General features: G+C 38.4%; 1 long non-coding RNA gene across 1 annotated transcript; it reads right to left on the minus strand.

Moving 5' to 3' along the window:
- Window positions 1-1,709: 1,709 nt before the first annotated feature.
- LOC130457823 (uncharacterized) lies at window positions 1,710-19,920 on the minus strand. Its single transcript, XR_008917098.1, has 2 exons — window positions 19,139-19,920; window positions 1,710-1,895 (listed from the first exon to the last, which is right to left on the minus strand). It is a non-coding gene; the product is annotated as an uncharacterized LOC130457823 (long non-coding RNA).
- Window positions 19,921-23,814: the final 3,894 nt, after the last annotated feature.

Below are 23,814 nucleotides of genomic sequence, written 5' to 3' on the forward strand. Positions count from 1 at the left end.
ACATTCTCCCCTCATCATATCTGCTGTAAACTTGGCCTTATAGAGAAGAAGAGGAAAAAAAGGAGAAGAAGTAGAATGAGGAGAACAATTACAACAATTGAAGCCATTAACCAAGACTTCCCTTTCTCTCTTCCTCATCTCATATCTTTATGATATCTTTCTCTCCATATCTTCTTTCACTCTGGTCTCTGATGATGAGGTAGTGACCCTTCTCCTTGACATGAAACCTTTGTCCCATCCCCTCCCAACTTCTCTAATAAATTGCCACAACCAGCATTCTCATTTTCTCCATAATCTTCCATTTCTCTCTCTCTCTCTTTTCCTACTGCTTACAAACATGATCATGTCTCTCTCATTCTTTTTAAAAAATTACTTGATCCTACCACTCTTGTCAGCTATCACAATATATCTCTCTTCTCAGCTAAACTCCTTAGGGAAAGCCATGCACATCACTGCCTTCTCTTCCTCTCCTCTTCTTCTAAACACTCATCAGTCTAACTGAAATTGCAGTTAGTAGTACTCTCACTTTCCAAATCTAATAGCCTGACTGCTAGGAGCCCTCAGGCCACGATGTTTTGACAAGGTCACTCATGGACGCCAAGAGGTCACAAAGTGGCTCTTTGGCAGGATGGACTTGCCCACTCAGTCCCCTTTATATGGCTTCTCTCATCAACATCCATTACTAATGGAATTGACATGATTGTTATCCTCTCCCTAGTCTCAGAAAAAAATAAGACAAGAACAAAGCCACAAGCAATAAGGGTATGAATCAAATCATTATTGGAGATAAAGGAGGAGATGCTGTCATAAAAGGAATTAGCAATGGATGAGGCCAAATAGAGGGAAGTGCCAGAGTGACTGATATCCATGATTTGTTTATGTAATGTTTTGAGATAAACAGAAAATTCTGAATGATTCCAAATGCCAAAAATGTGTTGTTGTTTGTTCGCCCATGGAACATCTGATTTATTATAGGGAAGAGGAGAAACACAAATCCATTTAAAGTCAGCATGACATTTTGATTTGAACCTCACTTTTATATTTTGTAGCTGATTTCCAATGTAAAGAATAGCTTCTTCAAGAACATTTATATGGGCTTCTAATCCTTTGTCTATATGTTCTTGTGTTAGAAGAGCAAGGAAAACATTTTTTGAAAGATTGTCTTCATGTTGTGCAGTGTGGACTGTTTGAACAAGAGTGGTGGTTGAGGCTGTTAAGGATGCTATGATGGATATGAGAGCAGTGATACCCAGGATGAGGGATGCAGTGAAGCATTTCGGATGGTTTAAACTATTGGAGATTAATTGTAGGACATAAATGCCTGGGTCATCATACCAGTCAGTAGTCATGTTAACAGGAAGCATAATAAAAGGTAGCTGTTTAACAACAAATGGTAGCAGGAATGGAGAGGTTAAGACAATTTGTTAAAATGTATCCTGAGCAAGAAATTATATAAGCCATGGGGGAAACATGTTGTAAAGAGGAAGAACCTTTAGGTGGTTGTATAATTAATGCAAAAGGTTCTCTGATACAAGCTTAGATAGGTCTGGAATCTTTCTTGCCACTAGGGCACCGCAATATAGCAGGGCATAGAGAAGCAATGAATTTCCATAAAGAAAAGTGAGTAATGGGAGATGAAGGGTTTTCAATGACAGAAATGCCAGAGGGTACAGATGAAAGAGCTAACATGACAAGAAATGAGGCAGCAGTACAATCAGGAGGTGTAAATTCTTGTTTGTGCTTGGGCTGCAAGTGTCTTAATTTGTCCCCAAGTTGGTAGAGCATCTCGTTTTAGCACAGTCTCTGTATCTGCATTCACCCAAGCTTATTGTTGGGGTGAGAGTCATAGCAAGGACAGGTGAATCTTTCTGGAATCCAAATGTGTATGGGAATACCTGGGGGAAAACATAAACAGATCCTCGTCTACCAATGATTAATAATGATATCTTTCCAAATGACCTTTTGTCTGAGGAGTATATGGGATTCCTTTTTTTAAGATTAATTTGAAATTAGCAAGAGCTTTGGACATATATGCTGGGCCATTATCTGTTTTGAGGGTTTGGGAAATACCCATAAACTGGAATGCAGAGTGTATACTGCTTCAGTAGTATGAATAGAAACAAAAATTAGATTAGAAAAGGTATTCACGGATATGTGAATGAAGGAGGAATAGATAAATAAAGGATAATGAGTGATGTCCATCTGCCATAGATAGGTAGGAAGAAGGCCTTTGGGGTTAATGGCAATAGGAGGTGGACTAGATAGTGTGGGTAAATAGATGGGCAAGATTTAACATCTATTCTAAATAGCAATTAATAACATTGATGAAACTTTAGCTGAATCTTCTTTTATTTTCATCTTCATGGATCTTGTTTGTCTGGACTCTTTGATCTATGTGGTCCAGGTTGCTCTGAATATGTCCTTTCCTTAAAAATTTTTGGTAAAATAAACATATCGTAAAATAAATTCCTCTACTTCAGAAGATATAGTAATTCCCAAGGTCCTAACCTTTAATTTAAAAATTTAGATTATATCTCCCTTGTAAATAGCTAAATTATACTTGTGACATTTAATTGTAAGCTAATCAGAATCTTAGAAATGCAGGGGAAAGATTTTGTTTAGAAATATACAGTCATAGACTAAGCAACAGAATCAATAAAAGCAAAGTATAATAGATGTGGTTATTTTCTTCTTAAAGGACAAAAAAATTCCAACCATAATCAATAATACTCCAATTTCAATCATTATCGTAATTTGGAAACAGGTTGCTTGCTTGTTCACATAATCTAGCAATTGCTAAAATACTTACCTCAAATAAGTGGAAGGTTCTCACTAACTTTGCTGTACAGAAGCTTTATTTATGTACATGTCACTATAGTGGTGAAAAACTATCCTATCCTATCTTAGTCTCCTTAAAGATCCTACTTATGACAGAGCTTTTTAGTGCTCTCTAAGAATCCTCTTTATTGCAGTAGGAAAAAGAGAGGGGTATGATGAGAGAGGTTTATTGAGAAAAAATAACATCTTTAATAGTAGTGTTTTTAAATCATAGGATTGTTGTTTTCAAAATTATATGTGGATTCCCATTCATAAAGGTAGATAATGGAATCCCTTTTCCAATAGCCAATGAAATTATTTGTAATCAAAAACTGTTTCTGGTTGCCAGCTAGTGTAGGATTACTTAACTCTAGCTGTGGGGAGAAAGGAGCGAGGGATTGAGTCATCAAGTGTGTATCCTAGCAATTCTAAACAATTTCCTTTGAAGGGTTAATATGCTTAACCTTTTCAAAATGTAATCCTAAATTTATATCATAAATGCATTATGGTTCACACAGAAGCATTTACAGAAAAAACTGACATGTTGATGTATTTAAAAAAAGTCGATATTTTCTCAAAAATTTTCCTAACCACTTGAACCACAAGTCTTTCAATTCTAACATGTTCACATTAGCATCTTAAACAATTAATTAATCCAACTATTCATAAATCATTGCATTATTATTTTAGTTTAACTAACTCTAACATATCACTTGTTGTGATTAATGGGAAGGCATGTTTTCTAACCTGAGCTTCTTTAGAATTCTGAATTTGTAGTTTGGACTTTTGCAGTTGTATCACATAGTCAAATTGTGCAGTTTCAACTAAAAACCCTTTTTTCTGTCTTTTAGAAAAGCTCGTATTTTTACCTAATATATATATATGTATATATATATATATATTATATGTATAACATATAGGAATTATAGTTTTTGGATACACTCAAATAAACTCTTAAAATCCTGTTACTACTTAACCTTAGTTGTAACATATCTTATTACCAGATCAAGATTTATTCCAGCTATCAACTAACATCTCAGGTCTTCCATATTATATCTCTAAAGTTTAGATAAGGTAATGGAAAACTTTTACCTGTTTAAAATGTTTTATTGTATTAGTCCCTTAATATAAATGTAAAATAATTGCAAGCACTTTTGTTTTCCTTCCTGTGCCTAAGGAAGGGGTTAAATTACTTTTGGAAAGTTTCCAGAGGTTTGTTTTTTTTTTCCCCAATGCTTGACTGCCCTTCGAGCCTGGAAAATTTTTTCCTTTCTTTCCAATCCTTTTTAACTCTTAAGTTACATGGTTTTAAAACCTTGATCACTCCCAATGGATATTAATTAAAAACTTAATAACTTCCAAAATGACTTTGATTAAAGTCCTTTAACAATGTTTCCTTAAGGGTCCAGTTTTCCTTTCAAAACCTTCAGTTTTGCTTTTTATGCCTTAAGACATTTTTACATAACTGATTAAACATTTCTCACCTCATCTGGCTTTTCCTCCTTGCTCTTGCTATAAGTAGGGGAAAGGTGACTATTTTTTACCTGTATTTAATAACCTAATAATGAATCTTATTTGGTTTCTGGATTGGTCAACTTTCCCTTGCCAATTGCATTATACACAATTTGCATAAAACTGAATTTTCTTCACAGCACAAAATCAGACGTATTTTGTGTACATCCATCATGGCATTATAAGAAATTATATCTGAATAGATAAAAATCGCTTCTTATTCATAGCACATATTTTCCCAGTCAAGTATAACATTGTTTAAAACTTCCAATCTTAGCCATACACCAAATTCTTAATACCCACGCAAATTCACATCTATTAATTACCAGTTCTGAACTTCTAAAATCCCAATGCTAACATGTAATCACTTGGTGCTATTGTTGAAGGACATCTCATTTTAAAATCCAAAATTCAAATCTTAAAAAAAGTTCTCCACAATACCTGCTGCCCGACTGAATTTTACACATAAATATCTTGTGTTTTACTAAGCATCCAGTATGGTTCTTTGCCTTTTGAAAAGGAAAAATTCCTTCTTGGTGTCAAGCTGGTTATTAATTATATTCAAACAGTTCTGAAACTTCTTAGTGATAATAAACAATTCTCTAGTAGAGGTATTGTACAGAATCAAATTTAGCTAACATTTCACCTTTAATTGATACACGATTATCACCATAAAATTGTGCTATCATAGTATATTTTCAGACTAATTAGCAATTTTCCAAAGTTACATATATAGATCTTTAATATTAAATCTAAGAGAATAGTCAATTTATGGGATAAAATTTTCCTTTCAAATCAATCTCTCTCCTCTTTACCTGGATAGGTCCTTTCCAAAATAAAGAGAGAGAAGATTTATGGAACAATCTATCAAGTTTAAAGGCCAAAATAAATTACCTCTTTTTGGTAGAGGACTTAGAAGTGTTTTTTCTAAGTGGCCAATTAGGAAAACACATAGACAAGACTTGTAACATATACACACATAGAGACACACAAAATAAACATTAAACACGGACTAAGGGAAGCATGCTTTTTAAAATTAAGGTGTTTATGCAAGATCTTGAGGAAGAAAAAAACAAGAATGAAAAATCTATCTTGCTGTTTCCAAGGTACTGTCTCTTTAAAAACTGTGAGAAGTGAAGAAAAGTTTCTGGCTCCATGAACCTTAAGTGTAAAAACATTTGAAAAGGCAGGTGACAAGGGATTGAAAGATGGACTCTTCTCTGCTAAAGTTGAGGATCTTGGGGTCATGAAGGTGGGGGAGGAAGGGGACCCTTCATTCCCAACCATTTACTCCTCCCTCCCTCAGGTGGAGGGGTTGTCGGTGGTTGCCTAACCTGAACAGAAAAGCCCCAATTGGGGTTGTTATAAGATTTTAAGTCACCTATCTTGACTTTAAGTCAAGGCTAATCTTTTCTCCTCTATTGTCCCTACATCAGGGAACCACAGACAGCAAATTTGAATAAAATCTAAGAATTTGGCCAGCTGGGTCTTACTGACTTTGACTCCTCTTTTTTGTAAAGTATGCTTAATTATTCCACTGAATAGCTTTCTTTCCTTTGATTCACTATGCCCCATGGTGGTTCTTTTCAACTTATAAGTTCTGAATTACTCACCCCAACCCTATGCTACTGACAGGGGGGCCACATATCACTTCTGGGTGAGGTCCTATCCACCCAAGTTTGGAGAGTTTCAGGGGGAGGGCTTACCTAGCCAGGAGAGTTCCTGTTAGGGTGCCAGACAATGCCACTGGCTGAGGTCCAGCCTCACATGTGGCTCCAGGGGTCCTCGGTAGGTGGAACAGATAGGTGAAATGAGAGATGAAAGGCAGCTCTTTGTATATGTTTCTGCCTGAGGCATACTCTGCATGAAGTGGCTGCTTCACCATGCTCAGGTTTAGCCTTTATTTTTATACTCATTTTCTTGGCACACAGTTGCATTATTCAACATACATGTTCAAGTAAACATAATTGGATAAGTGATACATTAACTCTTAACAAATTATTTGATTAACATTCTGAGATCATTCTATACATTTGTATGGTAACTATTGATTCTGACAGGAAACACAAAGGTTCTACACAAATGATTTCATCACAGGTGATTTCATTTCCTCATTAACCTTTGAGGAGCTTTGAGCTTACAGACAATCAAGGAAAATCACTTATTACCTTTAATAAAAATAGATAGTCAATCAGAAATTCTAGAGATAATTCAACAATCATAGCAATGAGGTTGAGAGATCAGAGAGGTACTGAGAACACAATTCAGATTTAATATTAAGCTGATAATTTTTCAGGGTTTATTAGGGAGTTTCTCAAGGGGAGTTTTGGTTGGTAAAATCAAGTCACTGAGGCATGATAGAGCTTGGTGTACCTATACAAGTCTTTCCTTATAAATGATTTATGTACTGGCTTTAGGAGAATGAGTTTTTGTACAGGGGGAGTAGGGAATATTCTGGGTTTGGCTTGTGGGTACAGCTTTTGCTAGAAATTATGTACCTAAGCAAAAGTTAACCCGTAATAGTCTTTTGGGTTTGGTTTTGTGAGTCTAATCTTTTGGTGATATTTTGGGGAAATAGTGTGCAAGTATTTTGCTCTTGTATTACTTTTTCTGAGACTAGGGGGAGGATAACAATCATGTCAATTCCATTAGTAAGGGATGTTGATGAGAGAAGTCATACAAAAGGGGCTGAGTGGGCAAGTCCATCCTGCCAAAGAGCCACTTTGTGACGTCTTGGTGTTCACAAGTGACATCAAAACATCATGACCAGACGGTTTCCAGTACTCCTCATTTTTAAACCTCCCTGAAGCATTTGACATTACAGTTCACCTTCTCCTCTCTCATGCTCTCTTCTTTATGAGTTTTCTTCTCTCTCGGTTCTCCTTTAATCTGATGGCTCTCTCAGTACATTTTGATGGGTTTTGATCCATGTCATACCTATTAATTATAGATATCCCTCTAGGCTCTATCCTAGACCCTTTTCTTTCCTCCCTCTATAATATCTCACTTGGTAATCTTATCAATTTTCATTCATTCAATTATCTTCACTAGGCAAATATTTCCCAGATCTATTTATCTAGCTCTGATCTTCCTCTTGTGTTCCATTCTTTTTATTATCACTTGCCTGCTGGATATTTCACTTGATATCCTTATAAGCAATTCAAATTCAACATATCTAAAACAGAACTTGTCTTCTCCCCCCCCCAAAAAAAAAACCTCACCACTTTTGAATTTCTCTATTTATTGTTCAGGATACAATCATCCTTCCAATTGAATTCATGTCATTGGTGACATCTTTGAATCCTGAATATATGTTTTACCTAATATATCCATTCCATTGCCAAATCTTGAAATTTATTTCTCTATAACATCTCCCAGGGTAGCTAGGTGATACTGTGGATAGAGTACCAAGCCTGGATTCAGGAAGACTCATCTTTCTGAGTTGGAATCTGGCCTCAGACACTTTCAAGTTTTGTGACTCTGGGTAAATCAATGAACTCTATTTGCCTCAATTTCCTTACCTATAAAATGAGCTGGAGAAGGAAATGGCAGACCACACCAGTATCTTTGCCAAGAAAACCCCAAATGGAGTCACAAAGAGTCAAACATGACTGGAAACAACAACATCTCTCACATATTTCTACTTCCCTCCTTTTATATAGCCACATGTCTAGTTCAGGGCCTCACCAACACTCACCTAGGCTATTGCAATAACCTCCCTTCCTCAAGAGTTTTCCCATTCCAGTCCTTCCTCTACTCAGCTGCAGAGTGATTTTCCCTTAGTACAAATTTAACCATGTCATTCACACACACACTCCTACGTAATAAGCTCCAATGACTCCCTATTACCTCAAAGATCCAATTTTAAATTCCTTACCTGGCATTTAAAACTCCTCAAAACTTGGTCTCTTATCTTCCCAGTCTTCCAAGGAGTAGAATAACTCCTCTCCATTCACTTTACCTACAATCCAGCTGTACTGGCTTTCTCCCTATTCCTCACACACAATACTATATCTCCCATCTCTATAGCTCTGCACAGGCTGTTTCCCATACCTGGAATGTTCTCCCTCCCAACCTCTAATTTTAATAATCCCTGATTTCCTATTGGATTTCATTTAAGTACTACCTCCTTAAGGAAAAGATTTCCTAGTCTCGCCTCAGCCCCACCATACCCACTAAAGTTGCCTTCAATAAATTCTGTATGTATTTTTTATGTTCAATTCACAAATGTTGTCTTCTCCATTACAATATAAGCTCCTTGAGGGTCAGGATTGTCTTCATTTTTGTATTTGTATCCATTGTTTTTCCTCTTCCTTTGTATCTCATGGATAACTTGGTATTCCAAGTAGATTATCCCAAATAACTTTGTTACTGGGGATATCTTGTATCTCAGTGCTTAGCAGAGTGCCTAACACAAAGTTTAAGAGTTTAATAAATGTTTGTTGATGGATTGATTCTCCCAAAAGAAAGTTCTTTGTGGACAAGGATTGTTTCTTTCTCTTTCTCTTTTTTCTTTTTTGTGTTGTATTCTCAGCCTGGCCTATTAGGGACTTCATAAATTCTTATTGATTGAGAGCCAGGAACTGAGCTAGGGGTGGAGGATCCAAAGATGAAAAGCCCTGTCATAGACCAGATTGTTGCAAAACTCAGCTGAGACAACTGATATGAAAATGCTTCGCAACCCCATATCTCTGGTTTTAGTAGAATGATGAATCTTCTGCCCCTCCCTGCACTTGAGCCCAAATTATTTCTGTTCGGTTAGGTCCTTTTTCCCTATTATTAGAATGTGATGTCCCATAGGGTAGCACCCAGTTCTATTCTTTAATACAGATTCCAAGATAAGAGCCTAGACTCAGTGAAGACCTTGGATCACATTCACAACAGTCTTCAGAGATATTCAGAGTAGGATTAGCCATGGAAGTTATTTGAAGACATTGACATTTCTTTTATTTTTTGTTGTTGTTGTTATTGTCTCCTCTGTACCTACAGTAGCACAGCACTTAGAAGTCAATTGATCAAACAGCAAACATGTACTAAGTGCCTACCATATACCAGACACTGTGCTAGGTGCTGGGAATATGAACATAAAAAGAACACAGCCCTTGCCCTTAAGGAATTTATATTCTATTAGGAGAGACAGTGGGTACACAAAACAAATATAGAGAGAGTATATGGGAAACAAATATAAGTTAATTTCATATACAAGAAGGTACTAACCCTTAGGGAAATCAGAAAAAAAAGCCTCAAAAAGGAGACGATATTTGAATTGAGTTAAATGGCATAGAGGATGGAATACTTGGCTTGGAAGCAGGAAGATTCATCTTCCTGAGTTCAAATCTGGCCTCAGACACTTGCTACCTGTATGATCCTTGAAAAGTCACCTAACCTTGTTTGCCTCAGTTCCTCATCTGTAAAAAAGAGATATAAGCTAGAGAAGGAAATGGCAAACTGCTCCAGTATCTTTGTCAAGAAAACCTGAAATGGGGTCATGAAGAGCCAGATCTGACTGAAACAAGTGAATGACAAAGGGATTCTAAGAGGAGGGAGTGCATCCCTGGAGAGAAATGGAATATCATGAGTGAGAAACACTAAGCAGTCTAGTTTGACTGAACTGTAGATTGCTTTGGGGAAAATACCATATAGTAAGCCTGGAAATGTATACTATAGCCAGAATGTCAAGTGTTTTGAATGTCAAATAGAGAAGTTTGTATTTGGCCCACTAGGAACCAATGGATCCCATTGAGCATGGAAATAGCAAGTGGTTCTGTCAGATCTTCACTTTGGAGCTGTGTGGAGAATGGACTGGAGCAGGGAGAGACTTGAGGCAGGAAAGCTCATTGGGAAAGCTACTGCAATAACCGAGGTTAAAGACCTGAACCAGGTTGATCACATGAGTAGAGAGAAAGGGAGAAGTTCAAGAGATGTGAGAACACCTAAAAATATTGACTGAATTATTGAAAATAGACCATGGGACAGAAGTTTGACACGCCACCAGGTAACTGTCAATATCCTCACATGTTTATCTGCTTGTATCATTAGGTTTGAGTTTGTGTGTATGTCTAGATCCATGTCTGTGTGTCTGTGGTAGAAGTTGAAAAGTCAGATACAGATGACCCAGTTTATCATATCCCCAAAATAAAAAAGCTGCTCCGAGCATTTACTGGCCCCAGGATGACTGTAAATTCCACAGACTTGGCCATAAGCCAGCTCCATTCTCCCAGCCCAATTTGCCTCCATGACTGTCTGAGGCTCAGGGAAGACAGGAAGCCATGCTATTCATTCCTTGGAGTTCAGGCCATCTTTACCATGCCCAGTTTGTAGGAAGCCAAGCACACTAATGTAATATTAGTGGAGCTTCACATCAGTGCAGTCATTCTGAAAACAATTTCAATTTATGTGAAATATCCAAGTCCTTTGACCCAGAGATCCCACTGCTAGGTATATACTCTATGAAGGTCAGAACGTAAAGGTCCAATATATACTTAAATATTCACAGAAGAACTTTTTGTGCTAGCAAAGAACAAGAAAGAAAATGGGCATCTTGGGACAGTTAGGTAGCACACTAGATAGAGCAATAGGTCTAGAGTTGGGAGGACCTGGGTTCCAATCTAGCCTCAGATACTTCCTAGTTGTGTGACCCTGGGCAAGTCATTTAACCCCAGTTGCCCAGCCCTTACCACTCTTCTATAACTTAGTATCAATTCTAAGAAAGAAAGTATTTAAGATGGGCAGCTATAAATTATAGAAATACATTTTTTGGTACATGAATGTCAGGGGTTATGTTGTTGGAACATATGAAATGTCAAATTAGAGGAATTCAACATTGGAAACCATTCAAGATTCAAAGCAGAAAGGAGTAAGTAGAATCAAGAAAGCAATATCAACAATGTCTACAAAGTAAATTTAAAAAATAATAAATGAAACTAAATGCTCTATTATTACAAGGACCATATTTGACTCTGAGAAGAGATAAGAAAAAAGACCTCCTTGTCTTATAGTTATGGGTATTGGATGTTGCATATGACATCAGACAGTGTTGACTGGTCTGTTTTGTTGTTTTTCTCATCAGAGAAGGCTCACTGGGTAAAAGAAGGGGGGTTGTAATTGGAAATAACTGACAAAAAAGACAGCAATGAAAAATTTAGAAAATCAATAATAATAGCTAGCATTTAGTGCTTCAAGGTTTGCCAACCACTTTACAAATATGTTCTCATTTTATCCTCATAACAATGCTGGGAGTTAGGTATTGATGTTATTCCCATTGTACAGGTGAGGAAACCGAGACTAGTCGAAGGTTAAGTGATTTGCCCAAGTCATAGAGCTTGTAGATGTCTGGAGATTCAAACTCAGATCTTCATGCCTCTAAGTCCACACTCTCTTCCCTGCTCTCCCTAGTTGCCCAACAATTCCTAATTTGTGTAATCCAAGTCATATTCAAAGGCAGGAGTGGGGAGCATACAACTGGATGAACTCCAGGGGCTATACTTTTAATCTTATTTTGAGGGGTTCCATGAAGGTCAGTCATTTTTCAGATTCTTTTTGTATTTTTGCCTTAGGTGGGAAAATTGCCCCATTTCTGATTGCCCCCAACTGCACCTTTCCCCAATTATGACCCCGTAAGCATCAGCCTAAGTTCTCAGCCCCTTGTGGGTGAGTTGGGCTTGATAGATGACTACCGGCAATTCTTGGGCAGGTCTCCATTTCAATGTGGCCACTATAGAGTGCCCCCTCTGGCTCTAGTGTATCTCCTGTGCTTTGTTGACCCTGACTTGACATAGTTTTATATTTATGCTGCTGTTCTGATCCTCTCTGACATTCCTCCTCCAATACAACCCAATATATAATTATGTGCCTGCGTTTTGCAGAGAGCATTATGTTAGGTCTCCGAGGAGCACACATGGTTTAGAAAAGGACTAATCTCTGGCCTCATGGAACTTAAATTTGAAGAGATAACTGAGACAGCAGTAAGCTAGCCATAATAATAATAAAAAAAAAGATGACTTGATAAGTACATTAGAGAGTGCACATAGCAAAATGCACTGAGAGGTCTGTGGGGAAAGTGGCTATCAATGGGAGGAGGAGGAGGAGCTAATCAGGGAAGGCTTCCTGAAGGAAAAAACATTTTGGTAAAAATCAGAGGTGCTTTTTTTGAGTCATAGACTCTTTTGGTGGTCCAGTGAAATCTGTGGATGGGCCCCTAATCAGAACCATGTTTTTAAGTGAATAAGGCACAATACATAGGACTTTAAGGGAAGCAAATTATATTTATACACAATTATCAAGGGGTAGCTGCATATCACAGTGGATAATGCACCAGACCTGGAGTCAGTAGGGCCTGGGTTCAAATACAGTTTTAGATACTCCTAGATGTGTGGCCCTGGGCAGGTCAATTGAACTGTTACCTAGCCCTTGCCCTTCTATCTTGGAGTCGATACTCAACTCCCCTGTATAGAAAGTAAAGGTTTAAAAAAATACAATTATCAGGTTTTTTTAAGTTCAAAGACCCCCTAAAATCTAAGACATCCAATGAACACAGATTAAGAATCCCTGCTTTAAAAGATATTCAGGGATTCATAGGTATTATTTGAAAGCATTTGCTCAGTATGGATTAAATCTATTTGGCAGTGCTCTCTCCTGGAGACCTATCTTGCTCAGGCTCCCTCTTTCCTATGGCCGACACAATCAATTTCTCAAATGATTCTCTCAGATTCCAGCTACCCCACCCACTGATTCCTCAGTTTGTAGAAGCACTCTAGCTGGGATATGACAAGATGTGGTTCATTCCTTAGGCAGGAGACCACAAACCAGCAAAGACTCTCAGGGCAGGGAGTGGAGAGCTTTCTTAGAACCCAAGCCAGTCTTCCATCAGATGGGTTCTAAGTTTTCTCCTTAGATCTGAGTGATTGCAATATTAGATACCAATTTAGAGGTATCAATTGGATTGCTGTGTGCGTGTTACTTCTCACTTTGTATTCTAGGCATTTTCCTTAAAAGCTGCCTACAAATTGGAATTTAGGGCAATAGCACTGTATTTTAAATGGCTCCAGGAGAGACTGCTAATCAAAAGAAATCCCGTGGAGTTTTTCTTGCAAAGCGAATATTATTCTCCTAACTTATCAATTTGACAAATCCAAATGTTTAAGTTTCAAGTTTTCTTTAAATAAGGCAAACTCCAAAGCCATCAGGTGGGCAACATTGAGGAAATACTTACTTTGTCCCAGGCACTATCCTAAGCACTAGGAAAGCAGTGTCCCTGCCCTCAAGAAGTGCACAGTCTGAGGGAGATAAAATGTAAACAATTCATAACAATTAGCATTTATGTAGCCTTTTAAGGTTTGAAAAGTGATTTTCTGGTGTTGATTTGATCCTCACATTGTCATCACATTTTTTTTTGTTTTCAAGTCATGTCCAACTTTTCCTGACTCCATTTGGGGTTTTCTTGACAAAGATACTAGAGTGGTTTGCCATTTCCTTCTCCAGCTCATTTTACGAAACTGAGGCCAACAGGGTTAAATGACTTGCCCAGGGTCACACAGCTAAGAAGTATCGGTCCAAGGACAGATTTGAACTCAGGAAGGTGAGTTTTCCTGGCTCCAGACCTGGCACATTTTACATAGGAGAAAACTAAGGCTGAGAGGTTAAGTGATTTGCCCAGAGTTGCATAGCTAATGAGTGTCTGAAACAGGAAATGAACTCAGTTCTTCCTGACTCTGTCTAATTCTTTATATAAGATATAGAGTATATGGAAGATAATCTAAGAAGGGGGGGCACTAGCATTTGAGGAACAGGGAGGAAATGGGGAGCTGCCTCCTATGAAATGGGATCAAAACTGTTTTGAAGGAAGCCAGAGAAATCAAAAGGCAGAGGTGAGGAGAAAGATCCTTCTAGGTATGGGAATCAGCCAATAAAAAGACTATGGCCAGGAGATAAAGTGTTGTGTTCAAGGAACACAATAAGGCCAACATCACTGGATCAGAGAGGAAATTAAGTGTGAAAAGAATGGAGTAATAAGAAAGAACCAGTTTATGAATGACTCTAATTTCCAAAGAGAAAATTTTATATTTTATCCATGTATTATATATTTATATTTTACTATATTTCTTTTTATAACAACATATTTAAGTTAATATTTTATATTTATAAATGTAATTATTTTATTTAAATTTAATAATTTAATATTATTACCTGTAGTTAATAGGAGCCACTTGAGTTATCTGAGTAAGAGGTTAGATGTGATCAGATCCATGCTTAGGAAAATCTCTTTGGCTGCTATGTTGTCAGAAGATGATGCCAAATTATTTGTGGGTCATTAAACCAGGATGAGAAAAATGGATCTGGGATTACAGGAGGGCCGAGCCGCCAGACTGACAGATCAGATACACAGACATCGTATTATTATATTATATACTATGTGTGGGAAAAGAGACTTGAGACAGAACACCAACCAGAAGGCTGGTAGTCCAGGTATGAGGTGATGAGAGCCAGTACCAGAGTAGTGACTATGCATGTAGAAAGAAGGGAGCATATTCTAGAACTATCATGAAGGTTTGATTTGACAACATAAAGGATGGGCAGGAGAGAGGAATTGAAGATGATGCCAAAGCTGCAAGCCCAGGAAGTGACTATGAGGATGGTGATGCCCTGGATGGTAATAGGGAAGTTTGGAAGGGGGAAGACAAAAGTCAAGTAAGTCAACAAGAATATCAACAAGTGCTATTTTTTCATTGTTTTTAATCCTTACTTTCTGTCTTAGATTTGATACTACGTTTCAATTCCAAGGCAGAAGAGCAATAAAGGCTAGGCAATTGGGATTAAATGACTTGCCTATTCACACAGCTAGAATGTATCTGAGACCACATTTGAACCCAGGATCTCTCATCTCCAGGCCTGACTCTCTATCCACTGTATCACCTAATTGCCCCTACGAACTTGATTTTTTAAAAAATATTTTGAACTAAGTTTCAACATACTGGGTTTCTTTGTAAACTGTCCCATTTTATGAATTTAAAAACTTTATTCTGAAAAAGGATCCATAGATGTTGCCAAACTTCCAAAGGGCTCTATGCTACAAAAGAAAACTGAAAACCCCTGACCTGGGGGCAGCCAGGTGGCTTAGCGGATAAAGTGCTGGGCATAGAGTCTGGGGGATCTGGGTTAAAATCTAGCCTCAGACTTCCTAGCTGTGTTACCCTGGGCAAGTCACTTAACCCAAATTGCCTAGCCCTTATCACTCTTCTGTCTTGGAACTGATACTTAGTATCAATTCTAAGACAGAAGGTAAAGGTTTAAAAAAAGAAAAGAAAAAAAACCACCTCTGGACTATTATGACCACTTCATTTTACAGAAAAATAAAACTTTGACCCTGAGAGAGGAAGTGATTTGCTCAAAGATAGTTCAGTAACATAAATTAAATTTAAATTCAAGTTTTCTAACTCAGGAGTTATTTCCTGTGGCACCCTATCGCCGAGTTTGAAGATCTCTCTGGAATAGCAGATGGGAATGCTGGATTTGAAGTCAGAGGATCTGGATTCAAATTTTAGTTGTCATTCCGATCTGCTTTGATCAAGTCATTTTACTTCCTTAGTCTGAAGTTCCTCATCTGTACAAACAGAGGGTCATCCTAAAAGATGTTTAAGGTTCCTTCTGGTCCTAAATCCTAGGAGATGCTTATGGTGAGTGATCACCATCCCTCCTCCCCCTCCCCCTAGCCACTGCTTTTTGTATATGTCAGAATTCCATGATTTGAGTCATGGAAATGACCTGAGAAATAGTTTAATCCAGCCCCTTGTTTTCTGTGGACTCAAACCAGGTCTTCTAAATCCAAGTCTAGTCCTCCTTGTTCTCTCTCTAGATGTTGGAGCCTTTTATGTTCACCACCTGACCCTGGGACCTGCAGGGTGGTTCCCACAGCCCTCTCTAGGACAGACAGCCCCCTAGGAAACCATTTCAGTCCTATATGAATGCAACAAAATTCAAGGATTGGAGAACAGGCTCTACTCCTCCTCCCTGGCCACCCCTACCCCCACCCCACCAGCTGTCCATATCACAGCCTAAGAAGTAATGGGGAAAGGCCCCCTATCCTATTACAAACACCCAGGTCCAGTCCTTGCCCCTCCTCCCTCTTCCATAGACCATATCCCAGTAAGCCAGATGTCGAAGCCCTCACACTCTTCTTACTTGCCCCTTCAGTTTGATTGCAAACTTGTCAAAGAGGCTGCCAGCTGCAGTCATCCCTACTTCCCTTGTGTCTCTGAGCTCATTCCAGAGACCAGTCTCGGCAACTTAACCCTACTCTAAAAAGGGATAAGAATGAGAGCAGTCAAGTCGGGATGTGTGGAATCTCCCAGTTGGTATTTGTTGGGATTTGGACTACAGCAGGGGAGGGGGGAGGAGGCCTGGCTCTTAGCACCTGCTCGTCCAGGAAGTGACCCACACACCAGCCTACACACAGAGCGACATATATACACAACCACAAACTTTCCCAGACTCACATAGTAACGTTCATCCTGGAACTTACTTCAATTCACAACTCCCCACCTCTAGTCACACCATGATATAGAGCCGTAACTATTTATACCCCCACAACTCATTTCAACATACTGATCTCCATTCGCAGCTATATATGCCCCCATGCTGAAATATATTTCGTTATTTACCCATATATCCACCTCTATGTACACATATGCACACGTACAGCTCCCTATGACCACCACCCGGAACACACACACATATATAAACATGCCCACAGAAGGAAATCACAAATATTCGCCACCACCTCTCTCACTGAGGAGGAGCCCCAGCCCATACTGGGACCAGCTTTGCCCTGCCTCCCCATCTAGTTTCCAGGGCTTTCCTGTAGTAGTGGGTTCATTTGCATGCCCAGAGAAGGAGTAGGAAGATCAAAGGGAAGAAGAATGAAGAGAATCTTTCAGAAGCCCAAGTCTCAGTGGGAGATATGAAGTCAGTGGGAGGCATTGAACCCAGAGTCTGGGGAAAAGAGAAGACACATGGAAGTAGTCACTCTAATTCAGAGAAAAGTGAACATTGGAGGTTTGGGGAAGTAAGGAGAATAGAGAGTTCCTACAGCTACTAGAAGAGACTCTGGGTGAAAGATAAGACTCAGGTGAAAGGAAAGCTTTAAATGACACTGAAGCATCCTGACACTGAGCCAGCCTGTTGTTCAGTCATGCTCAATTCATTGTGATCTCATTTGGGGTTTTGTTAGCAAAGATACTGGACAGGTTTGCCATTTCTTCTCCATCTCATTTTGCAAATGAGGAAACTGAGGCCAGCAAGGTTAAGTTACTTGCCCAGTCATACAGCTAGTATCTGAGACTATCTTTGAAGTCAAGAAGATGAGTTTTCCCAACTTCAGGTCTCGCATTCTGTCTGTTGGCCCATGCTAACTGCCCGAATAAGCCTGACTAGAAGAGATGAGCATTTTTAAATAGCATAGAGGTATGAAGGGGGCTGATTATTTCATTTTGAAAAAGCTAGAGGACTCCTTAAATGGCAGAGATGCCCAAATAAAACAGAGCTCCAGACACTTCTTCCTAATCATTTCCTTATCATGCTGCCTACATTCCAACCATTAATCTCATCCTCCCCCACCACTTTGCCTCTGTGTTGCAAGCTTCTGATAGGTAAACTCTTTTATCTTGCCTGGAACCAGACTTGCATCCCACTTCCCTGCTATCTCCACATACTGCTACCATGTAGTTACCCCTAAACTCCACTACCATTTTTCTAGTTTCCCTTTAAGTGTCACCTTCCCCCATTAAAATGTAAGTTCCTTTAGGGCAGGGACTATCTTGCTTGCTGGTATTTTGTCTCCCCAGAAATCTCTCTGTCTCTGTCTGTCATCTCTTCCCCCTCCTTCTAACTCCCCCTAACCCTCACCCCTCCTATTCATTTTCTCTCTATATATTTTTTTTTCTTAGAGGTCTATATTACATGTATTTCCCCCCATTTAACCTGTCATTAAAATCAACCCTCTATTGTACATACCTTTTAAAATTAATAATTTTAGTCTAAGGACATCTGTCTACCAGTTCTTGGCAGAGATTTAGGGGAATGTGAGAGTAGACTATTGCACATATTGTCAAATTTGGTCATTTTATTGGTGTTTAGGTCTTATTCCTTTTTCCAAATAAGTCAGGGATATTTTGAGACTTCACAGAAAATAAAGTAGAAAATTATTTATATTCTATATACAATACTTCCAACATTTAGGGATAATTTATTCTCTAAATGAGTAATTTTGAGATAAATTGCTATATTCATGGGAGGAGAAATAAATGAGCCACACTTATAAGCCTTACAGATCTAAGGGATTTACTGAAGGATATATTTTGTCACTATTAGAGGTTTTGAGATGAGTGGAACTAAGATGGGATGCTCTACAGAAGAGGTTTTCAGTCTTTGGGCAGTGGGGGAAAGAGGGTGAGAGAAGAAAAGGGATAGAATTTTCCTAAGTAGCTAAGGAGGAAAATGTATATGGTAACACCCAAGGATTTTTTTTAAACCTTTATCTTCCATCTTAGAATCAATACTGTGTATCGGTTCTAAGACAGAAGAGCAGTAAGGACTCGGCAATGGGAGTTAAGTGACTAGCCCAGGGTCACACAGCTAAGACATGTCTGCAGTAATATTTGAACCCAGGACCTCCAGTCTCTAGGCTTGACATTCAATCCACAGAGCCACCTAGCTGTGCCAGTACCCAGGGTTCTTGAGGAGTTCATAGGATCAAAGATGTCTTTCCCTCCGCTATCTGTGAAAAAAAGCAAAGAGAAGAAAATAAGTGACTCACCTTCCACTTCCACCCCTAAGTTTTTCCTTTCTATTTTAGAGTACATAACATTAGAGATGGGTTTTTTTTTGTCCCTCTGTGATGTCTATCCAACTATAGCTGTTAAATATAAGCTATTAGACCAGCTTAATGATAAAAAGTGAGCATCTTCTATCCTCTTTGTTTTTCTCTTTAGATCAGTGGACTTAACTCTTTTACATGACTCTGAATCTCACTTAAGAGACTGAGTCTGAAATGAATTTCACATTTATCCCTAGATGCCTTATTCAGGTATAGAAACAGTCGATGCTGAATGACACTTGTTGAATTTAATTCAGTCCATCCTTCCATCTACTTGTTAAGATTTTTTATGAATTTTTATTTAGTCATTCAGTATTTCACTTGTCCCTTTTAGCTTCATGTCACTAAAAATGTTGAGTGTGCTGTCATAATCATTGCTAAAAAAAGCTAAAGTGGGACAGTCACTAAGAAGAGCCTCAGATACTTCATTAATAATTTCCATGTAAGCTGGAAAGTTACCCTTTAATCACTATTTCAATTAATCAGTTTGTAACCCAATTGTACAATTATTCACAATTTTCTTAATAATCTAAGACAATATCAGATTTTGCCAAATATACTTCCAAAATTTAGGCATACTATTTCTCTGACACTTCCTGACATGCTAGTCTAATAACTGTGTTCAAAAAATCTGCTGTGATTTTTTTAAAAACTCTGAACAAGACACTTAATTCTGTCTGCCTCAGTTTCTTTAACTACAGAATAAGGATAATAATAGCACCTACTTCCCAAGGTGGCTGCAAGAATCAAATGAGATAATATTTGTAAAGTGCTTAGCACAGCCCCTGGCACATAGTAAGCCTTTGTTTCCTTCCTTCCTGCTTGGAAGAATGATTAGTGAAAGTACCTTAACAAAAAAGCCACAACTACTCTACTTATTTGATTTTCATTCCCTCTACTACTAGCATTCTTCAGACAACTAAGAATGATGCAAAAAAGAAAAAAAATTGATAAAGAATTGGAAGTCAAGATATTTGGAGATGGTAAGAGATTCTATAGCTGCCCTTAACAAGTTCAAACCTGGCCTGAATGAATTACATTCTGGGGTACTAAAGCAATGTGTTTGTCATTGTTAATCTACTACTTTGAGGAATCAGAAAATGGAAAAATATTGCAAAATTTGAGGCAAACTAACATCTCACAATTCAAAAAGGGAAAGCAAGTAGGCTTTTCAAACTGTATGCTGGTAATTCCTGGCAAAAAATATTTATTTACTTCATTTTTTTTTTGTTTATTATTGGAACAGATCATTAAAGGGATGGTCTACGAGTATTTAGAAAGGAAAACAACGATCACTAGGAGCTTCTATTGGTTAAGAATTTGGTGTTAATCTCTGGGTATAACATTTAGGAAGGAGATAGACAAGCTGGAGAATGTCAAGCCATTAACCAGTACAATGTGAAATTGTGATAAGTTGAAGAGATAAGGAATAGTAGAAAGCCTGGAGATAAGAAAACTCAGGAAGAAAATGTATGTCTATAAAATGTTGAAGGTCTGTCAGGTGGTAAAGAATTAACTTTGCTCTGCTTAGCCCCCAGAAGACATCATTAGAGGCAATGTGTAGAATTTATAGGGAGGTAGATTTTCAACATATAATTTACAACAGAGCTATACAAAAATGGAATCAATATCTCTAAAAGTAATGAGCTACTCACCACTGAGGTTCTTCAAGCAAAAGTTGAATGACTAGTTGTTACTGTTATTGTAGAAGAGATTGATCTTTCACTTGGACTAGGTGTATCTAGAGTGCTTGCCAGTTCTAAGATTCTATAATCTTTTATGGTTTTATCCCCTAGCTCTTAGCACAGTTTGCTTTATACATAGAAGGTTCAGTCTTCTCAGTTATATCCAACTCTTCCGGTTCCCATTTGGGATTTTCTTGGCAAAGATACTGGAATGCTTTGCCATTTCCTTCTCTAGTTCATTTTATAAAGAAACCGAGGCAAACAAGGTTGAGTGACTTGGCCAGGGTCACACAGCTAGGAAGTGTCTGAGACCAGATTTGAATTTGGGAAGATGAGTCTTATTGACTCCAGGCCCAGTGCTCTATCCATTGTGCCACCTAGCTGAACCTGTATACTTTCTAATTATAATTGCTCTGAAAATATCAAGATATGTCCTTAACCCATGAATAACTTCTTATTTCTTCAGAGGTTCAAGGATTGGTCTGGATTCAGAAGTCCTGGATTGTCTCTGATATTTATCTGGGTAATCTTGTACAAGTCACTTAATTGCCTTGGGTCTCAGTTTCCTCATTAGTAAACTAAGAGAACTGAACTAGATGGCTTTTGAGATCTCTTTAATCTCTAAATCTATGCTCCTATAATTTTATGATCTTATAGGACTACTTGTGGTTGCTGCCCTCCAACCCCCAAATGGGATCTCAACAAAAATTGTGCAGGGGAAAAAAAAAGCTATCTATTGTCACTCCAATGCAGGTACCAGGGAGGGCACAACTATACTTGGGAAAACTGAAAATTCAGCTCTTAAATTTTTGTCAAGTTCTTGATATCTAACATTTATGCCCAGGAAAAGACAAAGAACCTTTTTCCTATTTTTGTAGTGAAGGTTTTACAAATATCCTCTATAATTGTGCTTTGCACAACTTTGACAAAACTATTTTTTTAAAGTATGAGGATTCTTTATTCAGTACATTCATCAGTTTAAAACCTTCCCCACCCCCCAACTAAATGACTACAGAAGCAATTTGTAGATAAGCTACTGGGGTCACAGAGAACAGCTGAAAGGCCCTACAGCTGTGCCAACCAGCCAATCAACACCAGGAAAATTACACATCCACAGATTGAATGAAAACACTACTCAGAGGATCACAGATCACAGAATGCCCTTGGCTTTCTGACTTTAGTCCCCCAGCAGTTAGATTAAATTACCAGATCATCAAGTAACTTTTCCCTGATCTGTGATGATGCTTGGCAATTCTTCTAGTTCACTCTTATTGACTATTTCACTTCCAATAATGGCTTTCTAGAAAAAGATACTCTACAGTTACAGAGGGGAGGAATTGATAAGTAATATAGCCAAATCTAAGGTGATCGATCAAGTTGCTTAATCATAGGGCTTTCTTGTGACAATTCTTGTACACTGGTCTCCACCCCTACCCCCTTCACGCTGGATTCTAAGAAGGCATGCTTTCCAGGACAGGCCCCACAAAAGTCTGGGAACCCACCACCCAATGATAATCGAGTTAAATTTGGAGATGATTAACACAGAAAGTGTAAAGTAGAAAAGGGGACAAAAAAGAATAGATTTCAAGAGGGTTTCTATAAGCAAGAATAATCAAGATCGATCCTGACCAAGTGACACTAAAAAAATCTCACCTTCCAAATCTCCTGAAATATCTGATGCTGGTTTTCCTAACTGATAAAGGAAACCCCATGTGATCAAACTGGGCAAGAGAAAGGTCTCAAGAACTTCCTACTGGATGATTTCCCCCTCACCCCCACCCCGCTTCTGCTCCTAGAATCGTACTAAGATGACTTTGGCAAAATGCTACCCGTATTCCAGCCGCGCCTTTTGCAAATATCCAAAGAAGGGGTTGGACTGAATGATCTCTAAGGTCGTGTCCAGTTCTGACATTCTAGTGCGATATCATTGAGGGGCACACTCATTTTAAAACAAAACAAAACCACTATAAGAAATATTAGGATCAGTTGACACGGGAAACGAGCGCCCTCTCGTGGCTCCAGATCTACCTCTCAGGCTAAGGGAAATAAGTGCGATTTACAGATTACCCATCTTCACAACTACCCCTGGGACAAAGATATTGCAAACGTTATCAGCCTTATTTTACAGTAGAGGAAACAAATTTAGAAAGGTTAATGAGGCAAGTCTTGAAGACAAGTTTCTTCGTTCCAAGGCTAGCGTTTTTTCCACCTACACCCTGCTGTCTCACATTTTTCTTAGTTGAAAGGATCCTCATGTCACTGACTCTATCTGTTTCTTTTTTTTTTTACTTTATTTTTAACTATCGTCCCACATGAGGGGGCATTGAGAGCCAGGCCTAGAGATGGGAGGTCCTAGGTTCAAATCTGGCCTCAGACACTTCCCAGCTATGTGACCCTGGTCAAGTCACTTAACCCCCATTGCCTAGCCCTTACCACTCTTCTGCCTTGGAGCCAATACACAGTATTGATTCCAAAACAGAAGGGTTTAAAAAAAAAACAAAACATGAAACATCTTAAAAATACATATGCAGAACGTATTAGCAAGACAAGATAATTTTTTTCCAGAGAAAATGGCATGCTTTTAATAAGCAAAATGAAACTTTTTAATAGATCCTTTTATGGAAAATCAAATGGACTGCTTGCATTTTATATATAAGATTGCTTATGGGGGGCAGTAAGGTAGCTCAGTGGATTGAGAACCAGGCCCAGAGATGGGAGGTCCTGGGTTCAAATCTGGCCTCAGACACTTCTCAGCTGTGTGACCCTGGGCAAGTCACTTGACCCCCATTGTCTAGCCCTTACCACTCTTCTGCTTTGGAACCAATACACAGTATTGATTCCAAAACAGAAGGTAAGGGTTATTAAAAAAGAATAGCATATTAGAAGGAAAATTCTTTGCAAAATTAACTGACGTTGTAGGGGTAGGACCCG

The sequence above is a fragment of the Monodelphis domestica genome, chromosome 1 (assembly GCF_027887165.1).
Source record: "Monodelphis domestica isolate mMonDom1 chromosome 1, mMonDom1.pri, whole genome shotgun sequence".
In the NCBI taxonomy this organism is placed as follows: Eukaryota; Metazoa; Chordata; class Mammalia; order Didelphimorphia; family Didelphidae; genus Monodelphis; species Monodelphis domestica.